This window comes from Octopus sinensis, linkage group LG7 (assembly GCF_006345805.1).
Source record: "Octopus sinensis linkage group LG7, ASM634580v1, whole genome shotgun sequence".
In the NCBI taxonomy this organism is placed as follows: Eukaryota; Metazoa; Mollusca; class Cephalopoda; order Octopoda; family Octopodidae; genus Octopus; species Octopus sinensis.
The window spans coordinates 90,788,727-90,796,845 of NC_043003.1; positions in this window are offsets into that span (position 1 = coordinate 90,788,727).

An 8,119-nucleotide genomic window follows, 5' to 3' on the forward strand; every position below is an offset into this window, starting at 1 on the left:
ATCCTCACTGTATGTGGCTGAGCGTTATCCTGATGAAAGAAAACCTTTCATCTTAAAACCAAAGATGGTTGTTTTTCTTCTAGTGTTGACTTAAACCACTCAAGCTTCTCACACTAGATCTCCTTTGTTATCGTTTTGGTTTGGATTTAAAAGTTCAAAGTGGACTAAACCTTTCATATCCCACCAAACAGAAAACAACACCTTATGTGGGGGAAGACCTTCTTTAGCCTGGGGTGTCGGTGTTTCTCCTTTCCCTACCCAATGTCTTTGGCACTTGACATTTTTATAGAGAACCCATTTCTCATCACCAATTACTATTCGATCCAAAAAAGGTTTATTCATGAGACATGACAGCAAAGAAGAGAACACATTCACTCTCTGCATGCAATTAGACTCAGGAAATTTGTAAGGAACCCATTGAACCAATTTGCTGACTTTTCCAATGGCATATAGGTGTCAATAAATGGTTGAATGACCAAATCCAAGCTTCTCTGCTAGTTGCTCAACAGTTAAGATGGGATTTTGTTCCACTAGGGTTTGCAGGGTGTCCTTGTTGAGTTCTACAGATCTTCCAGGACGAGGCTTGTATTCTAGGCTGTAGTTTCTGGAACCACCGTTGACTATGGCTTACGCTTATTGTTCAGTCACCATATACTCCATTAATATTCCTTGCACTTTCCATTACATTGTTGTCTTTATTGAACTCATTGAGCAAAATATGTCGAATATGCTCCTTTGTCACTTCCATTATAGCTTTGAAAAAATAACTGTTAAAATCGAACTGCACTCTTCAAAACTTGCACTAAGAATAAACCCAAAGTAAAATTACCACCTGCTTTTATAGCAAGTTGATGCAGGTAGTTTATCCAGTCCCCCTCTGACTTTTAGTTCATGCAATTGAAAAAAACCACATTATTTATTGGATGACCCTATATATATATATATAACTACATAAATAATATTTTTATAAACAAACCCAAAAGGCTTTGCGAGTTACGGAGAGAAAGCTACTATGGAAGGCTCATAGTATATTAACTGTACAATAACTGTATATAATATATATCATAATGATATTTATTCTCCTATTTTAAAGCAACAATTTTTAAATATAAACAAATGACCGAAAAATGATGAACTAACCTCAGGCTGAATCGAACCCACAAATCGATGCTTTCATGGCTCCTTGTGAATCTGATTGGCCAGACACTCATCCATCAATTTCAGTCAAATTTAGTTAATATACACTTAAACTATCTTAAATTACATCCTCTGTGAATTAACTTGGGATCCCTTCCATAGTAGCTTTCTCTCCGTAACTTGCAAAGCCTTTTGGGTTTGTTTATATAAATATTATTTATGTAGTATTAAGACAGTTTAAGTATAAATTAAGTAAATTTGACTGAAATTGATGGGTGAGCATTTGGCCAATCAGATTCGCAAGGAGCCATGAAAGCATCGATTTGTGGGTTCAATTCAGCCTGAGGTTAGCTCATCATTTTTCGGTCATATGAATGTATTTATATATACATATATACGTGTATGTACAACTTGTCCGACCGTCCTGTAGGCCTCTCCTTTGAAAAACATTGATTTAACCTAAATTTGAGACACCAGCAAAAGAAGGAATAAAGATAGACTTTTTTCTATTCCAAAGAAAAATGATTTTATTCACACAAATATGCAACCGAAGAGTTTAAAGTACCAGTAATGATAAAGCTGTTGACTGGGAGAACACAAACATGGTTTAAATAGTAAGTTTGGCAGGAAAGAAACGTGCCTTTAAGCAGTACAAAAACAACAAAAAATAGAAGGTGCAGTTATGTACAGGTTGACGGAAGAAAAGCAGGACAAAAACGATATATGCAAATGGGTTATCTGGAGGTAAATCTTGATAGAAAAGCATGATGAATTTATGAGAACATACCTGGGACAATAATAAGTTTATTCGATAAAACATGTAGGAAATCAACTCGAGGTGATTTTTCTCACGTACACATAGTATCGATTGCAACAGCTGATGAACTTGTGTGTACAAAGGCACGTTCCCACGGCTTTATCGATCGCATTCCCACATGGAATCGATTTTTGTAATTTTTTCAAGACTTATACACGGCCTGATACCATCGGTATCTACATATCAAATTTGAGCACAATCGGAAGGAGGAGGCCCAAGATCCTAGAAGACACACAGACAGACAGACAGAATGGATTTTATATAATAGATATATATATATATACACACGTACATATATGTGTGTGTGTGTATGTATATATATATATATATTCACACACATGCATACACCAACATGCATTTTAAGTGTACCTTTACTAAAATAAGATCATTATCATAATATTTTGTGGAAATACTAATCCCAAAGCATCACCATTTTTTGTGTAATTTTACTATCAACACCAACTCTATTACTACCACCACTGCCACCAACATCAACACCACCATTATCACTTCCACCACCATTATCACCTCCACCACCATTACCACCTCCACTGCTATTATGATTTCAACATAGATACTATCAAAACATCATCTCCAAGTATTCCTCAAAAATAACGCTGTCGCAAAACAGCAAATCGTAGGCGACCATCATCACTAACACCACTAATATCACTAGCAACCAAAATATCTCTTCTCTTACCCCCATTAATGTTATCACCCCCAAAATATCTGTACCACTACCTCCATTGGCTATACTGTTTTATCTTTACCTAAATATCCTACATATTTAAAAGCAATAACAATGTTGTATAATAAGTTGTAACAGCTACCACTACCAGCAATAAAACTGCATTCGCACCAACAACCACTATAACAGCAACCATAACTGCTAATATCCACATCCCTAACACTCACAAGCGTGGGAAGAAAATTTGTTTGGGGGTGTAAAAATTTTAACAAACAATGTTGTCTTTTTTCAATCTTCATATCAAGACAAACAATGATATAATAATAGTTTCAAATTTTGGCACAAGGCCAGTAATTTCAAGTAAGGGGTTAAGTCAATTAAAGCAACACCAGTGTTCAACTGGTACTTATTTTATCAGCCCTGGGAGGATAAAAGGCAAAGTCAACCTCGGTGGAATTTGAACTTAGAATGTAGTGACAGACGAAATGATGCTAAGCCTTTTTCCTGATGAGCTAACAATTCTGCTGGTTCACCACCTTAAACACATATATAATCCTTTCTACTAAAGGCACATGGCCTGAAATTTGGTGGGAGGGAATTAATCAATTACATCGACCCCACTGTTTCACTGGTACTTAATTAATCGACCCCGAAATGATGAAAGATAAAATCGACCTCAGTGGAATTTGAACTCAGAATATGAAGACAGACAGAATGCTGCTAAGCATTTTTCCTGGCATGCTAACAATTCTTCCAGCTCACCACCCTAAACACAGATATAATATTAATTAATATTATGAAATTTGTGCATCAATCAAATCAGATGAACCCAATAATGGAGAAATAATGTTTCAAATCAGTCCAAAAATGTTTCTCTGCTCATTTGTTTTAGCAATGAAGTTTTTCAGATAGGTATTCAATGTGTTTTCATTGACCTCCACCACCACCTAAATTTTAATGGGTATACTTGTACCCCTGCACCCCTAGTTCCCAAGCCTAGGCTAATGCTACTACCACCATTATGAATGTTTTTAAGTTGCAAAAATCATTGTTGTAGTTGTTGTTATTGAGTTTGTAAAAAGGTGGATGACTGACAAAAATGGTTAGGGTGAAGGGACCTACTATAAGCATGCACCTATAGATTCACGGATGTAGCATACACTCGAGTGAAATCCCTCTTCCCTTTATTATATATACAAACATTCAAACGTAGCAGATAACAGCTAACACTTGGCTGCTATTTGGACCCCGTTGTGTCCACTACTTTGATTGGTTGGTATTGGCACAATTTGTTTCTTACTCTGTCATGCCAATATGCAGTGTATAACCAATTGGAGCCTTAAATAAGATCACATGAGACAACCTGTTCTTAATTCAGTTTGAGCCTACAGCTCCTTATAAAGACTCAGCTACTTCTTGTCTCGGTGTCTTTGGTTCCAAACATTTTAAGGTCTAGCCACTGACCGCAAAAGACACAGTCAGTTCCACCAACAATGCCAAACGACAACACCTGTCCAACAGCAACATGCCCAGGTTTCAACACAGCACTGGTTGTGAATTACTTCACCCTGGATCAACAGCAAATATACAATCTGCAAGGCAGATGACACCACACATCCAACAGCATTAGGGCAATTTCTTTCTTTGTTGCTACCATCAACAAAGAAAGATTTGTTGATGGTAGCGTAGAAGGAGACCTAGTTAAGAAATTAGAAGAGACACTCAGTAGATGCATAGCAGCTGACATACTGGCTGCGAGATTGGTTCTGTATCAATTCTTCAACACCAAGCATGAAGGTTGCATTGTCAAAGCTAGGGCACGTGCTCTAAAACAGGAGGGAATGAAAGCTGTTAAATGGGCCTAGGTGGCTGAGGTGCAACATGGTAATAAAACTACAATTTGGTCTTTGAGGGGTCAGGATGGCCACATGCTACATGAGTCCAAGCAGATTTGTGCAGAATTTTAGTGGCACTTTGCTGAACTGTATGGGGCACATGGTGGCCTGGAGGCTGATGATGTGCAGAAATGTACTGAGGCTGCGACATCTTCAGCAATACCTTAATGGTGAGCAGGTGTGGTTGCCATTTGTTGGACATGCTTTTCTGCAGCTCACAGGGCCACAGTCCTGGATCAGGCATAGACCAAGGCAGAGCACTTGGCACTTAGAGTGTCTCCAAGCACTCACAGCCCTTGGCCAGTCAGGCAATGTGGTCAGTAACGATGTTCTCGAAGAGGTTCTGGGCATCAGGAGGGATCAACTAGCCAGTCTTTTCTGGAGGACTTTCAGGCCAGGGCCTCTGGATAACTTCCAGAAATCTCTGGCGTGGCAGTGCTACCACAGGATTCTGCTGGTTCGCGATAAGCTCTACAGGCATGGGTGTGCAGTCAGATGGGTTTTTCCAAGAGATACATACACAGAGTGATGAAACCATTCTGCATGCTCTTGTACAGTGTCCATGCATTGCTGACTTGTGGAGATTTACATTATTTACATTTGACGGATATTTGTCCTCCTCTCGTTTGTTGTTAACACAACATTTCGGCTGATATACCCTCCAGCCTTCATCAGGTGCCTTGGGGAAATTATTATTATTATTATTATTATTCAGGTCACTGCCTGGAATCGAACTCGGAATCTTGAAGTTAGTAGCCCGCACTCTTAACCACTATGCCATATGCCTGTTGGTGTAGTGGTTAAGAGCGTGGGCTACAAACCCCAAGATTCCGAATTAGATTCGAGGTAGTGACCTGAATAATAATAATAATAATAATAATAATAATAATAATAATAAGAGATTTATTATTGCTTGTTTACACTTTTTCAAGATCAGTGACGAAAAGTCACTGGAAAAAGGATATATGTATTTGCATTGGGACCCCTTCTCATCGAAGACCAGTGATTGCCATGTGATGATGATGGGTAAATACCCAAACACCCGGGTCCATGCATATCACGTTAGGTCGACGATGGGAAGGATGGCTTCCCTTTGCAAATATCGACAGGGCACAGAAAGTGTCAATAGCCAGCTGGAGAAGATATTCTCCTGGGGCTACAAGCTACAGTAACATCTACCCTTAGTGGTTAGCCATATTGAGATGGCAAATATACTTCACATTGTCATGCAGTTACTGTTTATACCTCGTCCAGAGATTTATTATTGATTATTATAATTGTCATTGTTATTATTATTATTATTATTATTATTATTATTATTATTATTATCATTATTATTATTATTATTATTGTCCTTGTGAGTTCGAACCCCATTGAGATCAACTTTGCTGTTCATCCTGTAGGGGTCGATAAAATAAAGTATTAGTTAAATATTGAATTCAGTGTAATTGACTAACACCCTCCCCTCAAAATTACCAGCCTTCTGACAAAATTTGAACCCATTAATATTCCTATTGTTCTCCCTATATTCTGAGTTCAAATGCTGCTGAGGTCAACTTTGTCTTTCGTCCTTTCGGGGACAATAAAATAAAGTAACAGTCAAATACTGGGGTCAATGTTATTGCGTAGCTCCCTCCTCTCAAAATCACTGTACCAAAAATAGAAAGAATTATTATTATTATCCTTGTGACAAATAAAGGAGCTATGTTGAAGCCTGCACCATTTATATAACTTGTCCTTGTAATTATGATTCCCCTCATCCTTTGCTCTTGTGGCAGATAAAGAAATCATAATAATCATCACAAGCATCATCATAATTATATAATAGAGAACTGGTGATTATTATTATTGTTTTTAAGAGGCATTATGTTACCATGTTACACCATCAAATTATGTGTTATGGTGGTGGCAGTGGTGGTGGTGGGGTGAAAACACATCTTAAAAAATGTCTTATCTGATCAGAAGAAACAGATGAGAGATCTATTCTTATCATTCCCATCTCTCAACCCATGCTAAAAAATCTTGTTCATTGGCTGAATGTGTTTCATTCATCAACTCTGTGATTGGCTATAATTTGGTCGACTGTACCCTTGTATTATTTTCATAAAATGTCTCCCTTGGGGGATGGCTTTGATATGGACTAGATGCCCTAAATTTTCTAGCTTGATGCCCTACTGTTCTAAATTCATTTCACACTGAAGAAGATTTCATTTTTCATCTTTGTGAGGTTTTTTATAGCATGAGTCTAGTTACGTATTTGTATCAATTTCAATGAATATAGACCTCCTTTCTAGAATAATGGAATGGTCTTGCAATCACCATCATCATCTTTATAATCTTTACATTCACTTTTCCATGCTTGCATGAGTCAGATAGAAATTTTTGAGGCAGATTTTCTACAACCAGATGCCCTATCTGTTACCAATCCTCACCTGTTTTCCAGCAAAGCACAGTTTCCCCATGGCTGGACATGTTCATGCAGAAGATTGGAAATGACTGACACTGCTTGTATGATAGTGACACTCACAGCTATCATGTTATGATGAGATAAGGAGACAGAAACACATGCATGCAAGGTTCCAACTAGGTAAAAATGGAAATTACCCAGCGGCAGAATGGTACAGCAGAGAGAGCTATAAAAGCTAAAAGACAAACCTGGAAAAGTATGGAAGAATATGGAGAGCAAGAAACAATATCAAATAGGTAGAAGAGAAGATGCTGGACATCAGGTATTGGGAACAAGGAAAGAATTATCATCATTATCATTATCACCATCACTACTACCACCACAGCTAGTCTCATCATCATCATCATCATTTTAACAACTTTTTCATGCCAGCATAGTTTAAACAGAATTCATTGAGGGAGATTTTCCATGGCACGAACACACATATGCACATATTCACACATACCATCTGTATCAACCAGACTATTAGATGTTGTTATACACCACTGGTCACAATGCAATTCTATTTCTTTCTTGACTGTACCCTTCTTTTTCATCTTGGCCCAAATCATTTAACTAAATCATCTTCGCATCATCGTGGAGCCCCGCTTGAGAAGCCTTTTCCAATCTCTTGGGTACACTTAGTAACTGCATCTGTAAACCTTGTGAATTGCCCAGTGCAGCAGAACTTGTGCTTCTGGTCTTCTGCAATCATGCTGTTTACTCCAATCTGTTCTTGATTTATTTCGTTTTGGATAAGTTCTTGCAATTATATTACTGGCTTGAATTTTCCATGGCTCTTTTTCTGTTGTAACCAATCAACATTCTTCCCTCTTCATCATTGCCCATGTCTCATGCAAGTTTGATGTATGTATGTATGTATGTATGTATGTATGTATGTATGTATGTATGTATGTATGTATGTATGTATGTATATATGTATTCATGTATGCATGCATGCATGTGTATATGTATGTGTATATGAATGTATGCATGTATGTCAGGTTGCTTGTGAATGCTATTGGTAACATACTGACAACTCCACTAGGCTTCCTTAGGGAGGAGTGTGACTGGATATCCTGCAGGATAAAAAACAAAACCTGCCAAAGGACAGATGAACTCAATGGATGAAGTCA